The sequence below is a fragment of the Bos indicus genome, chromosome 21 (genome assembly GCF_029378745.1).
Source record: "Bos indicus isolate NIAB-ARS_2022 breed Sahiwal x Tharparkar chromosome 21, NIAB-ARS_B.indTharparkar_mat_pri_1.0, whole genome shotgun sequence".
NCBI lineage: Eukaryota > Metazoa > Chordata > Mammalia > Artiodactyla > Bovidae > Bos > Bos indicus.
Genome location: NC_091780.1, coordinates 1,810,549 through 1,831,406, shown reverse-complemented (window position 1 = coordinate 1,831,406; position 20,858 = coordinate 1,810,549). Strand labels below are relative to the sequence as shown.

General features: G+C 38.4%; 2 pseudogenes; one reads left to right on the top strand and one right to left on the bottom strand.

Annotated features, from left to right (window-relative positions):
- Positions 1–446: 446 nt before the first annotated feature.
- Positions 447–1,254, bottom strand: LOC139178344 (craniofacial development protein 2-like; annotated as a pseudogene).
- Positions 1,255–1,583: 329 nt separating this feature from the next.
- LOC139178376 (craniofacial development protein 2-like) lies at positions 1,584–20,322 on the top strand (annotated as a pseudogene).
- The last annotated feature ends 536 nt before the right edge of the window (positions 20,323–20,858 follow it).

Here is a 20,858-nt window from a genome sequence, read left to right as displayed (position 1 = left end):
TAGACCCATAACATTTCTGTCCTTTATCGAGCCCATCTTTGCATGAAATGTTCCTTTGCTATCTCTGCTTTTCTTGAAGAGATCCCTAGTCTTTCCCATTCTGTTGTTTTCCTCTATTTCTTTGCATTGATTGCTGAAGAAGGCTTTCTTATCTCTTCTTGCTGTTCTTTGGAACTCTGCATTCAGATGTTTATATCTTTCCTTTTCTCCTTTGCTTTTCACTGTCTTCTTTTCACAGCTATTTGTAAGGCCTCCCCAGACAGCCATTTTGCTTTTTTGCATTTCTTTTCCATGGGGGTGGTCTTGATCCCTGTCTCCTGTACAATGTCACAAACCTCCGTCCATAGTTCATCAGGCACTCTATCTATCAGATCTCGACCCTTAAATCTATTTCTCACTTCCACTTTATAATCATAAGGGATTTGATTTAGGTCAGACCTAAATGGTCTAGTGGTTTTCCCTACTTTCTTCAATTTATGTCTGAATTTGGCAATAAGGAGCTCATGATCTGAGCCACAGTCAGCTCCTGGTCTTGTTTTTGCTGACCGTATAGAGCTTATCCATCTTTGGCTGCAAAGAATATAATCAATCTGATTTCGGTGTTAACCATCTGATGATGTCCGTGTATAGAGTCTTTTCTTGTGTTGTTGGAAGAGGGTGTTTGTTATGACCAGTGCATTTTCTTGGCAAAACTCTATTAGTCTTTGCCCTGCTTCATTCCGTATTCCAAGGCCAAATTTGCCTGTTACTCCAGGTGTTTCTTGACTTCCTACTTTTGCATTCCAGTCCTCTATAATGAAAAGGACATCTTTTTTTGTGTGTTAGTTCTAAAAGGTCTTGTAGGTCTTCATAGAACCGTTCAACTTCAGCTTCTTCAGCGTTACTGGTTGGGGAATAGACTTGGATTACTGTGATATTGAATGGTTTGCCTTGGAAATGAACAGAGATCATTCTGTCGTTTTTGAGATTGCATCCAAGTACTGCATTTTGGACTCTTTTGTTGACCATGATGGCCACTCCATTTCTTCTGAGGGATTCCTGCCCTCAGTAGTAGATATAATGGTCATCTGAGTTAAATTCACCCATTCCAGTCCATTTCGGTTCGCTGATTCCTAGAATGTCGACGTTCACTCTTGCCATTTGTTGTTTGACCAGTTCCAATTTGCCTTGATTCATGGACCTGACATTCCAGATTTCTATGCAATATTGCTCTTTATAGCATCGGACCTTGCTTCTATCACCAGTCACATCTACAGCTGGATATTCTTTTTGCTTTGGCTCCATCCCTTCATCCTTTCTGGAGTTATTTCTCCACTGATCTCCTGTAGCATATTGGGCACCTACTGACCTGGGGAGTTTCTCTTTCAGTATCCTATCATTTTGCCTTTTCATACTGTTCATGGGGTTCTCAAGGCAAGAATAATGAAGTGATTTGCCATTCCCTTCTCCAGTAGACCACATTCTGTCAGATCTCTCCACCATGACCTGTCCATCTTGGGTTGCCCCACGGGCATGGCTTAATTTCATTGAATTAGACAAGGCTGTGGTCCTAGTGTGATTAGATTGACTAGTTTTCTGTGAGTATGATTTCAGTGTGTTTGCCCTCTGATGCGCTCTTGCAACACCTACGGTCTTACTCGGGTTCTCTTACCTTGGGCGTGGGATATCTCTTCACGGCTGCTCCAGCAAAGCGAGTATGTGGTATTATTGATATTTCTCCTGGAAAACATGACTCTAGCCTGTGTTTCATCCAGCCCAGCATGTCGCATGATGTACTCTGCATATAATTAAATAAGCAGGATGCCAACATACAGCCTTCGCGTACTCCTTTTTCAATTTTGAAACAGTCTGTTGTTCCATGTCCCGTTGTAAATGAGGCTACTTGACCTGCATACAGATTCCTCAGGAGGCAGGTAATGTGGTCTGGTATTCTCATCTCTTTAATAATTTTCCATAGTTTGCTATGATTTACACAAAAACTTTAGAATAGTCAATGAAGCAGAAGTTTTTTTTTTTTTTTTTTTTTTCTGGAATTCCCATGCTTTTTCTATGATCCAGCCAATGTTGTTAATTTAATTTCTGGTTACTCTGTCTTTTCTAAATCTAGCTTGTACATATGGAATTTCTTGGTTGACATACTGTTGAAGCCTAGCTTGAAGGATTTTGAGCATTATCTTGCTAACATGTGAAATGAGCACAATTTACAGTGGTTTGAATATTTTTGGGCATTGCCTTTGTTTAGAGTTGGAATGAAAACTGACCTTTTCCAGTCCTGTTGCCACTGCTGAGTTTTCCAAATTTGCTGGCATATGGCATGCTGCACATTAACAGCCTCATCTTTTAGGATTTGAAACAGCTTGGCTTGAATTCCTTCACTTCACTAGCTTTGTTCATAGTAATGCTTCCTTAAGGCCCATTTGACTTCACACTCCAGGATGTCTGGCTCTAGATGAGTGATCATACCCTTGTAGTTATCCAGGTCATTAAGAGCTTTTTTTCCTTACAGGTCTTTTGTGTCTTCTTTCATGCCTTCTTAATATCCTCTGCTTCTGTTAGGTCCATACCTTTGTTGTGTCCATATTTGCATGAAATGTTCCCTTGGTATCTTTAATTTTCTTGAAGAGATCTCTAGTCTTTCCCATTCTATTGTTTTCCTCTATTTCTTTGCATTGTTTTCTTTTCTTTTTTTAAAAATTTTATTTTATTTTTAAACTTTACAATATTGTATTGGTTTTGCCAAATATCGAAATGTATCTGCCACAGGTATACATGTGTTCCCCATCCTGAACCCTCTTCCTTCCTCCCTCCCCATACCATCCCTCTGGGTCGTCCCAGTGCACCAGCCCCAAGCATCCAGTATCATGCACCGAACCTGGACTGACGACTCGTTTCATATATGATATTATACGTATTTCAATGCCATTCTCCCAAATCATCCCACCCTCTCCCTCTCCCACAGAGTCCAAAAGACTGTTCTATACATCAGTGTCTCTTTTGCTGTCTCGTAAACAGGGTTATTGTTACCATCTTTCTAAATTCCATATATATGCGCTAGTATACTGTACTGGTGTTTTTCTTTCTGGCTTACTTCACTCTGTATAATAGGCTCCAGTTTCATCCACCTCATTAGAACTGATTCAAATGTATTCTTTTTAATGGCTGAGTAATAAGAACGCTTTTTTATCTCTCCTCCTATTTTTTGGAACTCTGCATTCAGATGGGTATCTTTCCCTTTCTTCTTTGCTTTTCACTTCTCTTCTTTTCTCAACTATTTTTCCAGCGTCCTCAGACAATCATTTTGCATTGTATTTCTTTTTTGGGGGGATGGTTTTGTTCACTGCCTCCTGTACAGTGTTACAAACTTTCTGTCTGAAAAAGTTACAAACTTTTTCAGGTCCTTTGTCTATCAGATCTAATCCCTTGAATCTGTTTTTTACTTTCACTGTGTAATCATAATGGGTTTGATTTAGGTCATGACTGAATGGGCTATTGGTTTTCTGTATTTTCTTCAATTTAAGTCTGAATTTTGCAATAAGGAGCTCATGGTCTGGGCTATGGTCAAATCCAGGTCTTGTTTCTGGATAAAATGAAATATAATCAATCTGATTTCACAATTGACCACCTGGTGACATCCATGTGTAGAGTCATCTCTGTTGTTGTTGGAAGTGGGTGTTTGCTATGACCCATGGGTTCTCTGGGCAAAACACTGTTAGTATTTGCACAATTTCATTTTGTACTACAAGGCCAAATTTGCCTGTTACTCCAGGTATCTCTTGATGCCATATTTTTGCATTCCAGTTCCGTATGATGAAACAGACATCTTCTTTTTTTGGTGTTAGTTCTAGAAGGTCTTGTAGGTCTTTCTAGAACCATTCAGCTTCATCTTATTTGGCATTAGTGATTGGGGCATATACTTGGATTATTGTGATGTTGAATGATTTGCCTTGGAAACAGAGATCATTCTGTTGTTTTTTTGTGACTGCACCCAAGTACTGCATTTCCAACTTTTATTGACCATAAGGGCTGCTCCATTTCTTCTAAGGTATTCTTGCCCACAGTAGTAGATAAAATCATCATCTGAATTAAAATTGCCCATTCTTGCCCATTTAAGTTCACTGGTTCCTTAAATATCTATGTTCACTCTTGCCATTTCCTGTTTGATCACTTCCAATTTACCTTGATTCATGGACCTAACATTCCAGGTTCCTATGCAATATTGTTTTTTCACAGCTTCAGAATTTACTTTCACCACCAGACATATCCAGAACTGCACACTGTTTCTGCTTTGGCTCAGCCTCTTCATTCCTCCTGGAGCTAATTCTCCCCCTTTTCCAGTAGCATATTGGGCACCTACTGACCTGGGGGCTTCATTTTCCAGTGTCATATGATTTTGCCTTTTCATACTGTTCAGGGAGTTCTCAAGGAAAGAATGCTGAAGTGGTTTGCCATTTCTTTCTCCAGTGGACCACGTTTTGTCAGAACTCTCCACCATGAGCCATCCATCTTGGGTGGCCCTACATGTCATGGTTCATAGTTTCACTGAGTTATACAAAGCTGTGGTCCATGTGATCATTTTGGTTAATTTTCTGTGATTGTCATTTTCCTTCTGTCTGCTCTCTGATGGATGTGGATAAGAGGCTTGTGTAAGTTTCCTGATGGAAGGAACTACCTGTCTGGAAAACTCGGTCTTGCTTTGGTAGGCGGGGCCATGTTCATAAAATTTTAATACAATTTTCTGTTGATGGGTTTGGCCTGAGGCCGCCTATCCCTAGATTCTGAAGGCTCTATTGGCAGCCTAAAAGCTCAATGGTAGGGGTAATTGCAACATCTTCTAAGAGGACAAATACCAGCTTTACAAAGAATACCTTAAATTTGCCCACAGAAAATTGCTACAGCTAATCAACTAATTTAGTAAAGTCGCAGAATATAAAATTAATACACAGAAATACCTTGTATTACTACACACTAATAATGAAAGGTCAGAAAGTTAAATCAAGGACATAATTCCATTTGCCACTACAACCAAAATGTTAAAATACCTAAAAATTAATGTACCTAGAGAGGCAAAAGACCTGTGTGAAGAAACTTATGAGACACTGATGCAAAAAATCAAAGATGACATAAACAGATGGAGAGATATGCCATGCCTTTGGATCGGAGGAACCAATATTTTGAAAATGACTACACTACTCAAAGAAATCTACAGATTCAATGCAATCCCCATTAAATTACCAGTATCATTTTTCACAGAACTACAGCAAAATATTTTACAATTTGTATGGCAGCACAATAGACTGAATAGCCAAAGCAATCTTGAGATAGAAAAATGCGGTTTTAGAAATTAACTTTATTATACACTACAAAGCTTCAGTAATCAAAAAAGTATGGTACTGGCATAAAAAAAGAAATATAGACAAATGAAACAATCTATTAGGTCCAGAGATAAACCCTTGCACCTATGGATACTTTATCTTTGACAATGGGGGCAAGATTATATAATGGAGAAAAGAAAGCTTCTTCAAAAGGTGGTTTTGGAGAAACTGTACAGCTATGTGTAAAAGAATGAAATGAGAACACTTCCTAAAGCCATCAGTTCAGTTCAGTTCAGTCGCTCAGTCATGTCCAGCTCTTTGGGATCCCATGAACTGCAGCACACCAGGCCTCCCTGTCCATCACCAACACCCGGAGTTCACCCAAACCCATGTCCATCAAGTAGGTGATGCCATCCAACCATCTCATCCTCTGTCGTCCCCTTCTCCTCCTACCCTCAATCTTTCCCAGCATCAGGGTCTTTTCAAATGAGTCAGCTCTTTGCATCAGGTGACCAAAGTACTGGAGTTTCAGCTTCAACATCAGTCCTTCCAATGAACATTCAGGACTGATCTCCTTTAGGATGGACTGGTTGGATCTCTTTGCAGTCCAAGGGAATCTCAAGACTCTTCTCCAACATCACAGTTCAAAAGCATCAATTCCTCGGTGCTCAGCTTTCTTCATAGTCCAACTCTAACATCCATACATGACCACTGCAAAAACCATAGCCTTGACTAGACGGACCTTTGGTGGCAAAGTAATGTCTCTGCTTTTCAATATGCTATCTAGGTTGGTCGTAACTTTCCTTCCAAGGAGTAAGCGTCTTTTAATTTCATGGCTGCAGTCACCATCTGTAGTGATTTTGGAGCCCAGAAAAATAAAGTGTGACACTGTTTCCACTGTTTCCCCATCTATTTGCCATAAACTGATGGGACCAGATGCCATGATCTTAGTTTTCTGAATGTTGAGCTTTAAGCCAACTTTTTCACTCTCCTCTTTCACTTTCATCAAGAGACTCTTTAGTTCTTCTTCACTTTCTGCCATAAGGGTGGTGTCATCTGCATATCTGAAGTTATAGATATTTCTTCCGGAAACCTTGATTCCAGCTTGTGCTTCCTCCAGCTCAGCATTTCTCATGACGTACTCTGCATATAAATTAAATAAGCAGGGTGACAATATACAGCCTTGATGTACTCCTTTTCCTATTTGGAACCAGTCTGTTGTTCCATGCCCAGTTCTAACTGTTGCTTCGTGACCTGCATAGAGGTTTGTCAAGAGGCATGTTAGGTGGTCTGGTATTCCCATCTCTTTCAGAATTTTCCACACTTTATTGTGATCCACACAGTCAAAGGCTTTGGCATAGTCAATAAAGCAGAAATAGATGTTTTTTCTGGAACTCTCTTGGTTTTTCCATGATCCAGAGGATGTTGGCAATTTGATCTCTGGTTCCTCTGCCTTTCCTAAAAGCAGCTTGAACATCTGGAAATTCATGGTTCACGTATTGCTGAAGCCTGGCTTGGGGAATTTTGAGCATTACTGTACTGGTGTGTGAGATGAGTGTAATTGTACAATACTTTGAACATTCTTTGGCATTGCCTTTCTTTGGGATTGGCATGAAAACTGACCTTTTCCAGTCCTGTGGCCATTGCTGGGTTTTCCAAATTTGCTGGCATATTGAGTGCAGCACTTTCACAGCATCATCTGTCAGGATTTGAAAGAGCTCAACTGGAATTCCATCACCTCCACTAGCTTTGTTCGTAGTGATGCTTTCTAAGGCTCAGTTGACTTCACATTCCAGAATGTCTGGCTCTAGGTGAGTGATCACACCATCATGATTATCTTGGTCATGAAGATTTTTTTTGTACAGTTCTTCTGTGTATTCTTAAGGGGCCGAGGCCGAGAAGAGCTACCCACGTCCAAGGTCGGGGAGGCAGCTGAGAGGAGCAACCCCACGTCCAAGGAGCAGCGGCTGCACAGGCACAGGAGGGCGGAGAGGAGCTACTCCACGTTCAAGGTCAGGAGGGGTGACCTCATCCAATGTAAGGAGCAGCAGCTGTGCTTTGCTGGAGCGGCCGTGAAGAGATACCCGATGTTCAAGGTAAGAGAAATCCAAGTAAGATGGTAGATGTTGCGAGAGGGCATCAGAGGGCAGACACACTGAAACCATAGTCACAGAAAACTAGCCAGTTTGATCACACAGACCACAGCCTTGTCTAACTCAATGAAATGGAGTAGGGCCACCCAAGACAGAGAGGTCATGGTGGAGAGGTCTGACAGAATGTAGTCCACTGGAGAAGGGAATGGCAAACCACTTCAGTATTCTTGCCTTGAGAACCCCATGAACAGTATGAAAAGGCAAAATGATAAGATACTGAAAGAGGAACTCCCCAGGTTGGTAGGTGCCCAATATGCTACAGGAGATCAGTGGAGAAATAACTCCAGAAAGAATGAAGGGATGAAGCCAAAGCAAAAACAATACCAAGTTGTGGATGTGACTGGTGATAGAAGCAAGGTCCGATGCTGTAAAGAGCAATATTGCATAGGAACCTGGAATGTTAGGTCCATGAATCAAGGCAAATTGGAAGTGGTCAAACAGGAGATGGCAAGAGTGAACATCGACATTCTAGGAATCAGCGAACTAAAATGGACTGGAATGGGTGAATTTAACTCAGATGACCATTATATCTACTACTGTGGGCAGGAATCCCTTAGAAGAAATGGAGTAGCCATTACGGTCAACAAAAAAGTCTGAAATGCAGTACTTGGGTGCAATATCAAAAGTGACAGAATGATATCTGCTCATTTCCAAGGCAAACCATTCAATATCACGGTGATCCAAGCCTAGGCCCCAACCAGTAATGCTGAAGAAGCTGAACGGTTCTATGAAGACCTACAAGACCTTTTAGAACTAACACCCCAAAAAAGATGTCCTTTTCATTACAGGGAACTGGAATGCAAAAGCAGGAAGTCAAGATACACCTGGAAGTAACAGGCAAAGTTGGCCTTGGAATACAGAATGAAGCAGGGCAAAGGCTAGTAGAGTTTTGCCAAGAGAACTCACTGGTCATAGCAAACACCCTCTTCCAACAACAGAATGGGATATTGCTAAACTATAAAATGGAATGGAACTGGGTCATTGATAGACATATGGATGAACATAGAGAGTGTCATACAAAGCAAAGTAAGTCAGAAAGAGAAAAACATATATGTTAACACATAGAAGTGGAATATAGAAAAAAAATGGTATAGATGAGCTTATATGCAGAGCAGACATAGAGACACAGAAATGGAGAACTCTATTCAATATTCATTGGTGACCTAAATGGAAAGGAAATCCAAAAAAGAGGTGTTATATGGATAGAATATCTCATTCCCTTTGCTGTACAGCAGAAATTAACACAAAATTGTTAAGCAACTACACTCCAGTAATTAAAAAAACAAAACAGAAGAATTGGTAAAGAAAACGTGGCATGTATATACAATGAAATATTACTGAGCCATAAAGAAGTAAATAATGGCATTTGCAGCAACATGGATAGACCTAGAGATTGTCATACTGAGTGAAATAAGTCAGACACAGAAAGACAGATATCGTATGACATTGCTTATATGTGGAATCTGAGAAGAATGTGCAAATTAACTTATTTACAAAACAGAAGTAGAGTCACAGTTGTAGAAAACAAACTTATGGTCATCACAGGAAAGAAGGGGACTAATTGGGAGATTAGGATTGACATAAATACAGTATTATATATAAAATAAATAACTAATAAGCGCCTGCTGCATAGCACAGGGAACTTTACTCAATATTCTTTAATGGCCAGTATCAGAAATGAGTCTTTAAGAAAGAGGAGTGGATATATTTACTTATATAATTGTTTTGCTGTGCTGTATACCAAAATCTAAAACATTACTTTAAATCAACTATAGCCCATAAAATTTAAGAAAGATAATTGTGACTTTGAAAAAGTCACATGGATGGAAGAATATCAGAATGGTTATGCTAAGTGAATGGCTATGCTGAGAGAGTCAGTTCCTAGGCAGTTTGATAAGTCCAGGATCCCCAAAGAGAAGAAAGGGGTCTGGAATTCTCAAGGAAGAGGAGAGGACAAACATCTTTTTTTTTTTTCTCTCTCTCTACATTCCTTAGTCTTAGTCACATAAAACATTTTTTTTTTCTTTAAGCCCAGAACTGATAATTACACATCAAACAACTCAGCTTAAACTCTGTACTAAGGATTATATAACAATAATGTATCCTGCTTGAGGATGGTTTCTCCTTCCTGGAAACCTTCTGGCTAATCCTGTTATCTTAAAATGTAAACTATGGGAGTGAGTCTAGTAAGATCTTTACAACCTTGAGACATTCCTTTGATTTATTGTAATAACCTATTAGAAAATTATATAACTCTCTTGCTAACACTAGCGAGGGGGGCACTCTCTGTCCCCCTTCTGATGTCTATGTCAGAAGCTCTCTTTGTCCCTTTTTATACTTTAATAAAAGTCTGCTACACAAAAGCTCTTAAGCAATCAAGGCTGGTCCCTGGTCCTGAAGCTAAATCTTCTTTGAAGATCATGAATCCAACATCGTTCACTGTAAGCTATCAATGCTATGTATCAAGCATACAAAAAAGTACGCAGTATGTGATCCTATTATATAATTTTAGAAAATGCAAAAAAGTCTATAGTGACGGAAAGCATATCAGTGGTTGCTTGGGGATGAGATGTCAGAGAAGACCAAAGAGGAGGGGTTGTCAAGGGTCACAGTGAAACTTTGAAGGGGAAGAGAGTATTAATAGTATAGTCATTGTCTTGAGAGCAGTGATGATTTCCTGAATATATAAGCCAAACTTTTAAAATAAAGAATTAATTACATGCAAAAGAGCATATGCCTCTAGAAAATTATGAAATGATATAAATTTACTACAGAATGATACTATTTGGCCAAAGTTGACAACTGTTTACTTCCTAGTTCTCTATATAAAAGAACATGACCAGTGTTGAGAAAGTCTCAACATATATAAATGAAACTATACAAATCTATGAAACATCTAATCTAATGTTTCATTTAAGGCTGCTGTTTCCTTGCTGACTTTCTATCTGAATGATCTATCTATCCATTGATGGAATTTGGGTGTTAAAAGTCCCCAGCTATTATTGTGTTGCTATCAGTTTCTTCCTTTAGGTCTGTTAATAATTGTTTTATATATTTTGGTGCTCCAAAGTTGCATGTACATATATTGAAAAATGTTTTTAATGATTGTTCCTTTTATCATTATATAATGTCCATCTTTGTCTCTTGTTACCTTTGTTTTTCTTTCTTTTTTTTTTTTTTTTTTTTGGTTTATTTGGCTGCACCAGGTCTTGGTTGCAGCACGTGGGCTTTTAGTTGTGATATGTGGGATCTAGTTCCCTGACAAGGGATCAAACCCAAGCCTCCTCCATTGAGATCTCGGAGTCTTGGCCACTGGACCACCAGGAAAGTCCCACTGTTACCTTTTTTTCTTTTATCTATTTTGTCTGATAGATAAAATAGGCCTTTTAGGGCTTCCCTGATAGCTCAGTTGGTGAAGAATTTCCCTGCAATGCAGGAGACCACGGTTCGATTCCTGGGTCGGGAAGATCCACTGGAGAAAGGATAAGCTACCCACTCCAGTATTCTTGGGCTTCCTTTGTGGCTCAGCTGGTAAAGAATCCGCGCGAAATGCTGGAGACCTGGCTTCAATCTCTGGGCCGGGAAGATCCCTCGAAGAAGGAAAAGGCTACCGACTCCAATATTCTGGCCTGGAGAATTCCATGGATTGTATAGTCTATGGAATCACAAAGAGTCGGACGCAACTGAGCGCCTTTGGCTCCCACTTTGTCTGATACAAGTGATTACACTCACTTTCTTTTGGCTGCCATTTGCTTGGAGTATCATCTTTCATCCCTTCACTGTGAGCCTGTTTTTCTTTAGAGCTGAGGTAAGTCTCCTGGAGGCAGCATATAGTTAGATCTTATTTTTTAATCCATCCAGCCACTCTATGTCTTTTGATTGGTGAACCATTTACATTTAGGATGATTATTGATAAATGAAGACTTATTGTTGCCATTTCATCTCTTATTTTCTGGTTGTTTGATATCGCCGTTGTTTCTTTTTCCTTGTGTTTCTGTTTTCCAGTTTTTGGTGGTTTCTGTGTACAGAACATCTCATCCAAGTGCAGCAGAATAAACACTCTTCTCAAGTACATATGGAATTTTCTCAAAAAATGTGTTGAGATACAAACAAGTCTCAATACACTTAAGAAGAGTGAAATCTTATCGAAAGTCTTTTCTGATAACATAGAATGAAACTTCTACAACGATGTAGAAATCAACAAGAAGAAAACTGGAAAAATCACAAATATGTGGAAACTGAACAATGTGCTACTAAACAATATGCAACTGAATAACTATGAGGTCAACACAGAAATCAGAGGAGAAATTAAAAATACTGAAGATGAAAATACGACATGCCAAAACCTATGGGATGCAGCAAAAGGGGCACTAAGAGGGAAGTTTAAACAATACAGGCTTACCTCAAGAAACAAGACAAATCCAAATAAATAATCCAACCTCACACCTAAAGGAACCAGGAAAGAATAAATGCAGCCCAAAGTCAGTAACAGGAAGGAAATAACAAAGATCAGAGTAGAAATAAATGAAATAGACTAAAAATATAATAGTAAAGATCAATGAAACTAAGAGCTGTTTGAAAAGATAAATAAAATTGACAAACTTTTAGCTAGCCTCAGAAAAAAAGAGGTAAGACTCTGATAAAGGCAGAGACGAAAGAGGAGAAATAAGAATGGGTACCACAGAAACACAAAGAATTATAAAAGAATATTATAATTATCTGTATTCCAATAACTGGACAACCTAGAAGAAATGGACAAATCTTAGAATCATACAATGTTCCAAGACTAAATCATGAAGAAATAGAAAATGTGAATAGACCAAACTCTAGTAAAGAGATTGAAACAGTAATAAAAAACCTCCCCCAAACAAAAGTCCAGGGCAAGACAGCTTCCCAGGTGAATTCTATTAAGCCATCAAAGAGGATTCAATACTTCTCAAAGTCTTCCAAAAAATTGAAGAGGAGAGAATACTTCCTAACTCATTTTACAAGGCCCATATTATCCTGATACCACAACCAGACAAGGACAACACAAAAAAAGGAAATTAGGGGCCCATTTCTATGATGAGCATGGAGAACTGTATGATGATGGATGGGAACCAAAGTTTTGGTGGTGAGCATCCTGTAGTAGGTATTTCTACACAGTAGAAATCTAATGTTGTACATGTGAAACTTATAGAATGTAATAAAGCAATGTTACCTCAATCAAAAAAAAAAAAATAAATGAAACTATAGGACTAATATGGTAAAGAAAAACCAAAACTCTGTAGGCATGGAAAGCAAGATTTGTTTTTGACAAGAAGTGGGATGAAAGATGTGCTTTCACTGAGGAAAACAATGAGTAATTTTATCCTAAAGCAGAGTGACTAGTTAATATTCCAGAATATGAAAGAGGAACACAGAAGATTAAAATGGAATGGGTATTTTAAAAATGTTGTAGAAAGACTGTGGGAAAAGTCCTGAAAAGGAATTTTATAATCTATGATCAAATCTGGCTAATGATGAATGGATTTATTTATGTTTTTTTAAACTTAGCCTTAAGAATAATACTACATTGATGTGAATGAAATAAGAATTTAGTTCTGTTACAGAAATTAAGTTTTCTTAGATTTCAGGTCTACATTGAGAAGAAATTGAAAAAAATGCTTTCCTTTACCTTTTACTTATTGTGCCTGGCAAACCAAGATTTTGTGACTTAAATTTATTTTGTCTCCTTCATATTGTCTTTATAATTCCTTTGATTGCTTAAGAAAATAGAGCTTTCTCAACATTTAGGGAGCTACATTTTTTTACAACTATGCCATTTCCTGCATTTCCTCTGGTTATTTGTCACTTTGGTTAAATATGTAACTAAGTACACTTTCACAGTTTCCTGTGATACTATTTAATGAAGTGTTCAAACCTTTTGATAATATTGACAACGTCTCAAAATCAATATTAAAAGGGAGACTTTTTACTTCAAACTGATGTGAGATTCCCCAGAGTGCCATTGGCAAGTTTTAAAGGATTTGTTTCTTACTTTATAAAAGGGAGATGCTAAAAAGAATTTGGTTACTTAGTATGTTAAACTATGTGGGAAATGCTATCAAATAATAGAGGTAATAAATTTCTTAGTTTATATGAGGTGGATAAATGTTCCTGATACAGGTATTCCAGAAATTGTATAAATTTCATAGAAATCTGTCAAAACCCTCATTGTCCAGTTATGTTAAAATGCTGCATACTACCTAAATAACTAGTTGTCTTTATACAACAAGCTGTCATAAGAAATTTAATAGTGGCCATTTTAAGTCACTTAACAGTTACAGATAGTCAATGTTTTGCTTTGATTCTTTTGTAAAAGTTTTTAAAGTTAACTACAGGCAAGAATCCTCCATGTTGGCCTAATGTGACCAAATTTGAATCCATACCACTGGACTGAGTAATAATATTCAGAAGCATGAAGACATTAATGTCACTAAAACTGCAAACCACCAATCACACAGAATAAGAATTAATTCCATGTGAATGAATGAACTGACAAGGAAAATTATAATGTTTTGGACATTTGGGAGGAAAACTTCCATAGTTACTTTAGTTTTGTTTATGAGATTGAAAAATATCCTTTTCTCTCAAGCTATTAATATGTGTAACTTTCTGCAATTTGGTAAATTATGGCTTTGTGTACAAAGATAGAATATTTATTTTTTATCTCTATTCCCCAAATTCTAAAATCTCAATCAGTATTCTTATATTTATGATAATATAGTTATTGGGATAAGTTCAACGACAATTTTTTCTTGCAGGAGGATACATTTGGAAACACTGGTTAATTATAACTAAGGCTTTTTTTTTTTAATTTTATTTTATTTTTAAACTTTACATAATTGTATTAGTTGTGCCAAATATCAAAATGAATCCATCACAGGTATACATGTGCTCCCCATCCTGACCCTCCTCCCTCCTCCCTCCCCATACCATCCTTCTGGGTCGTCCCAGTGCACTAGCCCCAAGCATCCAGTATCGTGCATTGAACCTGGACTGGCATTTAAAAAACTAAGGTTGAATTTAAGGACAATTTTTAGAAAGTCTCCCTTGGAAAATATGACCTGTAATTGGCTTATGGGGTTTCCTAACTTATATGTCATTAAAAAAGGTCACTTGATAGCACATCTGGTACCTCAGAATATTTTGGGGAATGTCCAAGGTAAGGAGCAGCGGCTGTGATTTTCTGGAGCAGCCGTGAAGAGATACCCCAAGTCCAAGGTAAGAGAAACCCAAGTAAGACGGTAGGTGTTGCAAGAGGGCATCAGAGGGCAGACACACTGAAACCATAATCACAGAAATCTAGTCAATCTAATGACACTAGGACCACAGCCTTGTCTAACTCAATGAAACAAAGCCATGCCCTGTGGGTCCACCAAAGACGCGCAGGTCATGGTGGAGAGACCTGACAGAATGTGGTCCACTGGAGAAGGGAATGGCAAACTACTTCAGTATTCTTGCCTTGAGAACCCCATGAACAGTATGAAAAGGCAAATGATACGATACTGAAAGAGAACTCCCCAGGTCAGTTGGTGCCCAATATGCTACAGGAGATCAGTGGAGAAATAACTCCAGAAAGAATGAAAGGATGTAGCCAAAGCAAATACAATACCCAGTTGTGGATGTGACTAGTGATAGAAGCAAGGTCCGATGCTGTAAAGAGCAATATTGCATAGGAACCTGGAATGTCAGGTCCATGAATCAAGGCAAATTGGAAGTGGTCAAACAAGAGATGGCAAGAGAGAACGTCGACATTCTAGGAATCAGCAAACTAAAATGCACTGGAATGGGTGAATTTAACTCAGATGATTATTATATCTACTACTGCAGGCAGGAATCCCTTAGAAGAAATGGAGTGGCCATTATGGTCAACAAAAGAGTCCGAAATGCAGTATTTTGATGCAATCTCAAAAACGACAGAATGATCTCTGTTCGTTTCCAAGGCAAACCATTCAATATCACAGTAATCCAAGTCTAGGCTCCAACCAGTAATGCTGAAGAAGCTGAACGGTTCTATGAAGACCTACAAGACCTTTTAGAACTAACACCCCAAAAAGATGTCCTTTTCATTATAGGGGACTGGAATGCAAAAGCAGAAAGTCAAGAAACACCTGGAGTAACAGGCAAATTTGGCCTTGGAATATGGAATGAAGCAGGGCAAAGACTAATAGAGTTTTGCCAAGAAAATGCACTGTTCATAGCAAACACCCTCTTCCATCAACACAAGAGAAGACTCTACGCATGGACATTACCAGATGGTTAACACCGAAATCAGATTGATTATATTCTTTGCAGCCAAAGATGGATAAGCTCTATACAGTCAGCAAAAACAAGACCAGGAGCTGACTGTGGCTCAGATCATGAACTCCTTATTGCCAAATTCAGACATAAATTGAAGAAAGTAGGGAAAACCACTAGACCATTCAGGTCTGACCTAAATCAAATCCCTTATGATTATACAGTGGAAGTGAGAAATAGATTTAAGGGTCGAGATCTGATAGATAGAGTGCCTGATGAACTATGGACGGAGGTTTGTGACATTGTACAGGAGACAGGGATCAAGACCACCCCCATGGAAAAGAAATGCAAAAAAGCAAAATGGCTGTCTGAGGAGGCCTTACATAGCTGTGAAAGAAGAGAAGCGAAAAGCAAAGGAGAAAAGGAAAGATATAAGTATCTGAATGCAGTTACAAAGAATAGTAAGAAGAGATAAGAAAGCCTTCCTCAGCAATCAATGCAAAGAAATAGAGGAAAACAACAGAATGGGAAAGACTAGAGATCTCTTCAAGAAAATTAGAGACACCAAGGGAACATTTCATGCAAAGATGGGCTCGATAAAAGATAGAAATGGTATGGAGCTAACAGAAACAGAAGATATTAAGAAGAGGTGGCAAGAATACACAGAACTGTACAAAAAAGATCTTCACAACAAAGATAATCACAATGGTGTAATCACTCACCTAGAGCCAGACATCCTGGAATGTGAAGTCAAGTGGGCCTTAGAAAGCATCACTACAAACAAAGCTAGTGGGGGTGATGGAATTCCAGTTGAGCTCTTTCAAATCCTGACAGATGATGCTGTGAAAGTGCTGCACTCAATATGCCAGCAAATTTGGAAAACTCAGCAGTGGCCACAGGACTGGAAAAGGTCAGTTTTCATTCCAATCCCAAAGAAAGACAATTCCAGAGAATGCCCAAACTACCGCACAATTCCACTCATCTCACACGCTAGTAAAGTAATGCTCAAAATTTCCAAGCCAGGCTTCAGCAATACGTGAACCGTGAACTTCCTGATGTTCAAGCTGGTTTTAGAAAAGGCAGAGGAACCAGAGAACAAATTGCCAATATTCACTGGATCATCAAAAAAGCAAGAGAGTTCCAGAAAAAAACATCTATTTCTGCTTTATTGACTATGCCAAAGCCTTTGACTGTGTGGATCACAATAAATTGTGGAAAATTCTGAAAGAGATGGCAATACCATACCACCTGACCTGCCTCTTGAGAAACCTATATGCAGGTCAAGAAGCAACAGTTAGAACTGGACATTGAACACCAGACTGGTTCCAAATAGGAAAAGGAGTACATCAAGACTGTATATTGTCACCCGGCTTATTTAACTTATATGCAGAGTACATCATGAGAAACGCCGGGCTGGAAGAAGCACAAGCTGGAATCAAGATTGCCAGGAGATATATCAATAACCTCAGATATGCAGATGACACCACCCTTATGGCAGAAAGTGAAGAGGAACTCAAAAGCCTCTTGATGAAAGTGAAAGTGGAGAGTGAAAAAGTTGGCTTAAAGCTCAACATTCAGAAAACGAAGATCTTGGCATCTGGTCCCATCACTTCATGGGAAATAGATGGGGAAACAGTGGAAACAGTGTCAGACTTTATTTGGGGGGGCTCCAAAATCACTACAGATGGTGACTGCAGCCATGAAATTAAAAGATGCTTACTGTTTGGAAGAAAAGTTATGACCAACCTAGATAGCATATTCAAAACAGAGACATTATTTTGCCAACCAAGGTCCATCTAGTCAAGGCTATGGTTTTTCCTGTGGTCATGTATGGATGTGAGTTGGACTGTGAAGAAAGCTGAGCACTGAAGAATTGACGCTTTTGAACTGTGGTGTTGGAGAAGACTCTTAAGAGTTCCTTGGACTGCAAGGAGATCCAACCAGTCCATTCTGAAGGAGATCAGCCCTGGGATTTCTTTGGAAGGAATGATGCTGAAGCTGAAACTCCAGTACTTTGGCCACCTCATGTGGAGAGTTGACTCATTGGAAAAGACTCTGATGCTGGGAGGGATTGGGGGCAGGAGAAGAAGGGGACGGCAGAGGATGAGGTGGCTGGATGGCATCACTGACTCGATGGACGTGAGTCTGAGTGAACTCCCGTAGTTGGTGATGGACAGGGAGGCCTGGCGTGCTGCGATTCATGGGGTCGCAAAGAGTCAGACATGACTGAGTGACTGAACAGAACGGATAAAATAAAGAAATTCACCTAAATCTATTAAGCATTACAAGTTAAAACCTAGTGGCAAATTTTTGGATTGGCTTCAGATTCTCCACAGGCTTTTAAAAGTCCAGTCTGTGATTCCTTTATGAAAAGTTTCAGCAAATTCAAGACACCTTGTGGTCAATCACTAATCTTCCTCTTCTTAAGCAAATAATTGACCATTTTCAATAAGACTGAACTTAATTCTGCAAACATATTAGTCTATGATTCTCTCTCACAGAAGAGGTGGTGACAAGAGGTAAAAGTTATGTTTCAGTGTAAAACTATAATATGCACTTATGAATTCTATCTTGCATATTCTGGCAGTCCTTGAAAAATCCCAATTATTGGTGAATGTGAGCAGAAACTTGCTCTAAAATCCTAAAGACCTGTTCTGAGATATACCTCTGGGGGCTTTCAATGCCTTCAAATAGCATCCTTGTGAAAAAATGAAACTTTAAGAACCACTAGAGCTGCTGGATTATGTTGTCCAAGAGACAGAGTGGTTTGGACAGGATACTGGTAAGAGAGCCTTCTTTTGTTTGTTGTTGTTCAGTCACTATGTCACGTCCACCTCTTTGAGACACCATGGGTTGCAGCATGCCACAATCCCCTGTCTTTCACTATCTCCTGGAGTTTGTTCAAATTCTCTTGTCTGAGTCCCACTCAAAACTAGTATCTTTCTGGTCATGTGATACACGGGACAGACTAACACTCTAACACAAGAAACATATTGCCTCCAAAACACAAAACTCCCACTACGTGTTGTGGCTCCTAGTTTTGGGGTGGACCAGACACAACAATTTACCCTTCACCTTAAAAGGGATTTATGGACGTGCCCTACACTTTTGGATTCCTATAAATGTCACTGAAGTTGCTTCCTGAATTTTATTTGAATTTATTCTCCATCCTATGATATGCAAATGTATTACTACTAAGTTTAGTTGCTAGGTCCAATCAGCATAATGTCATAATGTCATAATGTCATGCATCAATGGAATTGTGACATCTTGTGGAAGGGAGAAGTGATGAACATCTCTGCAAACTGTGACACAAGACTAGAGCGTTGATATATTCCTAAGTTAGGACAGTGAAGGTGTATTTCTGACCTTGCCACACCAAAGAAACTGCTCCTAGTGGACAGTATGGTGAGGTAACCATTTGTCAGATCAATAGCGATATGCTGGATATCAGAGTATGTGTGAATTTGCTATATCAATAAAACTACATCTGGTACAGCATCTGCATCACTATCTTAACCTTACAACCATCAACTGATATTTTCCCCTATATTTTTCTTCTTCCCAGGCCAAATAAAAAGGGTTGAAAAGGGGACTTTCAACTACTAGCTTCTTAAAGTCAATCTTAGTTCCTTAAAGCTCTCGGGCAATATCTGATTCGATGCATATCATTCTCAAATATAAAATTCTGAAGTCTTTTAATATAATCAATGTTTCCAACTATGTCCTGTTACAATTAAAAGGTATTTTTATTGAACATATGCAAATTACCACAGTGCCACAAATACAAGAATCAAAATCTAGACGGATAGAGATAAAAAACAACTGCATATCACACAAGGATATTTTACCAAGTTGCTATACTTTTAAGAATAGCTTGAGAGAAATTTCTTTTAGTTCAGAAAATACACATTTTTTAAAAAGCAAAGTTTCAAAAAGAATGACCATGGTTAAAGTTCTGATATAGTTTACTTGATAAGGGATATTAGCTATTTCTGTGGCATGGAACATTGTAACATAGTATTCTGACAAAAAGAATATTGAAAAGTTTATGATTTCTGATTTGACAATGTAGTCTACATAATATAACATACGAAAAAAGAACCAAATAACTTTGGCATCTTTTACAAGATAAGAGATAAATACTTTAAGATTTTCCAGGGGCCTTTTTGTACATTCTCGAAGTTAGTCTGAGGTCAAAAAGACTCCATTTAAAATTCGATTTTGGGAAATTGTAAAAAAATGTCATAAGGTTGAAAACTTCACTAAATAGGATCACCAGGCATTGTGAAACAATAAGTTTATCCCTAGTGACAATTAAAATCTTTCACAGCAAAATATATAAGATTATAAAGCTATAAAAATCTATTTTAATAATGAGAAGTCAGTTTTCATAAGTAGCCAAAGATGTTTTAAAGACAATTTGAAGCACATAAAGTTATTTTCATATACAAAATATTGGTTTCCTTGGCAAAAAAATTAATAGGTAAGGCACAAACTTTTCTTAGAATTCATACTACTAATCTAATTTTGTTTTTGCTTGTTTTAGGAGAGAAAGAGAACCAAATTCTAGTTTTGCATCATTGTATTATTAATTCTAAGACAGAGTTTTACAAACCTTGTAAGATTCTTCCAATCTTAGCCAGTTCTGACCACACAAGATGATTCATTTTCCAAAATTCCTTTCCCATAAACCATTTAAAAATTAAAAATAATCCGTTTAATTTTGTCTTGCCCTTCTATATATCATTCTGAAACAACAAATCATTCTCCTTTCAGAAAAATTACTCTCCTTTAACCTTAATGAAAACGTATCTTTCTTATCTTTCACTATCATAAACATGTCTTCCATAGAGAAAAAACACAGTTACCAAAGTAGAAGTGGGAGAAGGGATAAATTAGGAGTATAGGATTAATAAGCATACAGTGCTGCTGCTAAGTAACATCAGTCATATCCGACTCTGTGCGACCCCATAGATGGCAGCCCACCAGGCTCCCCTGTCCCTAGGATTCTCCAGGCAAGAACACTGGAGTGGGTTGCCATTTTCTTCTCCAATGCATGAAAGTAAAAAGTGAAAGTGAAGTTCCTCATCGTATGCAACTCTTAGCGACCGCATGGACTGCAGCCTAC